Raw genomic sequence first — 3,783 nt, 5'->3', positions numbered from 1 at the left:
TCCTGCTTTTTGTCAAATGAGGTACCATCTTTTTCAGATGCATACTGTAAATGTTGGTTCATCACTGTGGAGGGCTGTAAATGGTCAAAGCATTCTATTTTATAATGAAAGAAAAGTTTGTGCACCCCAAAATCTTATCTCAATCTCAGGTATTAATAGGTCTTTCAAAAGTTATTATCCTCCTTACAGCCTTTCTCTCACTTATCTTTGTTCTACTAAGTCTGAAATAGCTCAGCAGAATCCAAGTAAAATTACAGAGTTCGAGGTGCAAAGATCACAGAAAACTTACAGACTGTCATACTTTCACTGTACTTGTGGACATTCTTAATTAGAAGAAATATACTCTGCTATAAAAGCCACAGTAATATTCTGACCTATACTGTATCAACTGTCGTCTTCAAAAGTGACAAACTGTCAATCCTAGCTATAAGTTTTATGTGTCCATTTTATCTGAACAAATTGAAGTTGAGGATTTTAGAACTGTGTGACAACAGTGTGTTGATTTACAAAAGCATGACTCCACCTAAAATGAGAATATACAATAATCTATGCTCAGCTCAAGAGTAAGTATACTACCCAGTTTGATGAAAGTGAACTTGAACGTCTGCATTTCTGCACACTAATGTCCAAGAAGCACTTAAACACACAGGGTAAAACTCCTGGTTTATTCAAACACCACCAATGGCCACAAAAATGAAAAAGCATATCTGGAATTTTATTTCTAACTTAACAGATTTAAAATTGTATTTTGAGGCAGAAATTGAGTCCCTGTGCCAGCAGTGCAGTAAAGCTGCACACTTAAATATATTTAGCATTCATGAAGATAAAACCTAAGGACAGTACTTAAATTTGGACATAATTATTTTTAAAGTTGTGTTATTTTCCCACATAAGTTGGAAAGGTGTTGTTTTTATAGACAGAATATGTAACTACAGAAGTTAAATTCATACAACAAAAATCAGTGGCAGAATTCACAACATAAATTGCAATTTCTTGAGTATTATTCAACTTACCTGAACCAAAAATATAATCAGAAAATAAAAGTTGGCTACTCTTCTGAACTGCTCAAACAAGTTTTTTGGAACAAAATTCCACACTGTATACTGAAGGGAAAAAAAGGGAGAGAGAGAGGAACAGTTATGATATACTGAACAATTTTTCAGTGAAATTCAATTCTGCTCCCATTAAACTCTCTTAACCTAAGTCTTTTAATTTTCCATCTCCTCTCCCCCGAACCTTCTTCTGGTCTTACCCTACTCCCATACAGAACTGCTGTATCCTTTTTTTTTTTTTGTTGTGAGTTTTTTGGTTTTTGGTTTTTTTAAGTACAGCTAGCCCTGCTAGGGAAGCAGGGGCAGTAAACTGCATTGCCTTTACAGTCAAAGTTTTAAATGTTCCCCTACCAACCGGGACAGGAGCCGCTGGACATTTGGCTGCTTGCATCCTGGGTAGCAGAGAAGAAATTAATTCTTGCAGCTGTAGCTTTCTTTCCTACACTACAGTGATAAGACACAACCCCACCATCAGTTCTATTGATTCCAATCCAAGGTCACAGTAGGAGGGAATGTGCAACTGCAGTCCATTGCTGATTTATTTTATGCAGAGTACTAGCTTACAATTTGGCTATTTTATAAATCCTTACAATGAGCTTCACCCTTCCTTTTAAGTGGTTCTGGGCATCACATTCAGACATGGGCAACACTGGTTTAAAACCTACTTTTCTTCAGAAATTCTGACCAATATGCTTAATTGTTCTGTACTTAGTCAGGTTCTGAGGAAGTAGGGATGAGGACAGGAAAAAAACCACATGCGAAGTAATGTAGCTTTTTCCTCAAAAAAAGTTTAGAGCTTGTTTAATTTTGGATATTGTATATGCACTATTAGACAGAATACACACATGAACATTTGGCCACAACTACTTAAATAACATATCAAGTGGTTTTCCCTTACCTTGGATGATATGATTCTGTTGTCCGCAAACTTCTGAGGAACGTAATGGCCATGCTGGGGAAAACGATTTGCTATATAAATAGTTCTTGTATCACTTTGATGTGGTGGGTCAAAACCCTGAAACACAAAATAAATAAAAAAACAATGATCAAGAAAGATTATATTCTTAACTGTAGTTTTGTAAAATTATTATCTTTGTGCTGGAAAATTATATCTTGATATCAAGCAGCAGTTTTAGAATAGTGGCTTTTGAATGGGAAAAAATTAACCTGTAAATTAAAGTCTGCTGTGTCCAGAGAATTTCCAAAATTGGGAATTAAAAAAACCCAAACACTCAATTTTGAGGTTGTGTACTCGTTCTGGAAAGCGAAAGAAAAAAATCCTCAAAAAGGATAGAGAATACTTTCTATCATGCAAACCTGAAGCCCTGTGAAACTTAAAAAAAGAAGAAACAGAAATGGAGATTAAAACATAGATATATTACAAAAACTCACAGCCATGCTCATGACAACACTAATAAAACAGGTAAGAAAAGTAAAAGGTGAAAACAGCTCATACTAGTATGCTGTGATAATTGGCTTTGAAAAGATTCTCACTAGCTTAAAAACAAAAACATATGCATCTAACTAGGCAATATTATTTTTCCAAAATGTTCTATCTCCAAGAACAAACATTTTGTCCAACCTCAAATTCAACTCTTAAGATTTCCTGCCATTACCACCAATTCATAGATGAGTGGTAGCAACACTGAAAGCAAACTCATCACAAAAAATGAAGGATACTCAGATATACTTATCAACAGTTTCCTGCCAAAACAGAAGGTCTGAGTGAGGTCCCTGGAAACAAAAGCCCTGTTTCAGGCCTAATGTTCAGTACTTTCATCAACTGCCTCTGCGAGGAGAAGGGGAATACAGGTATTAAATCTGCAGATGACACCACCTCTGGACTGTAAGAACACCAAATGACAAGAAAAAAATTCAAAATCGTCTTCACTAACCAGACGCACGGAAGGCTGAAACACAGTTAGACACAATTAATTAACTGCATCTACAAAAAGAGGATAAAAGCCCACATAGGAGTTCTATAGAAAAAGATCAGACACTATAGCTGATCACAGGCTGAATGTGAGTCAGTAATTGTCACCCCATTCAGAAAAAGGCCTTCAGTACTAAGGAGGCTGGAGGAGTGGGAGCCGCAGTTGAAGTGCTGTGAACCAACTGGACAGCATCCAGAGGAGTGGAACATGAGCCACAGAGATCCTGAAAACATGACATATAACGCAAGGCTGAACAATCTAAAAGCAAAGAGGAAACAAATTAGAGTCATTAAGCCTGGAGGAGAGGGAACTTGGGACATACTAGCACATCTTGCAATATATAAAAGACTGGTCCACTGAGAAAAGAGGCAATGTGAAGGACAAAGAAGAACAGAAGTAGGCTTAAGTTGCAGCTAAGAAAACTGAGTTTGGATATTGGAAAAAAACAAATAAAAATTCCTTTCTTATGCAAAGGAACATTAAAAACCAAAATAAGTCACGTGGGAAGATTGCAATGTCTCTGTAACACAAGGGCTTATATCTAGGTTATTCAAGTCTGTCTTTAACTGAGCCTTTCCTGGGGCTACATGACTCACCAGATCCCTTCCAGAGCTCTAACATTCCAACCTGGAGAAGCAGGTGATGGCAGAAGACAACAAGCAAGACAATAAAACAGTAATAATTCAGATAACAGGCCAAAACAATTACTAAAATAAGACACAAAAAGCTTTAAGACATGGAAATGAAATGAAATTTGGGACTGTTAAGTTTTCCCATAGGGAATCAACAATTGTCGG

General features: G+C 36.5%; 1 protein-coding gene across 1 annotated transcript in view; it reads right to left on the bottom strand.

The window, feature by feature from the left end:
* ATP11B (ATPase, class VI, type 11B) overlaps positions 1-2,061 on the bottom strand; it is a gene marked incomplete at its 3' end in the record, with an annotated part of 29,862 nt that extends 27,801 nt beyond the window's left edge. Inside the window, exons 1-2 of the mRNA XM_010291159.1 lie at positions 1,951-2,061; positions 1,014-1,103 (exon numbers count right to left, since the gene is read on the bottom strand). The remainder of the gene's footprint in view (positions 1-1,013; positions 1,104-1,950) is intronic.
* Between the last annotated feature and the right edge of the window lie 1,722 nt (positions 2,062-3,783).

The sequence above is a fragment of the Phaethon lepturus genome, unplaced genomic scaffold (genome assembly GCF_000687285.1).
Source record: "Phaethon lepturus isolate BGI_N335 unplaced genomic scaffold, ASM68728v1 scaffold1647, whole genome shotgun sequence".
NCBI lineage: Eukaryota > Metazoa > Chordata > Aves > Phaethontiformes > Phaethontidae > Phaethon > Phaethon lepturus.
Note: the sequence above shows the minus strand (reverse complement) of the source record. Positions and strands in the feature narration are given on the sequence as shown.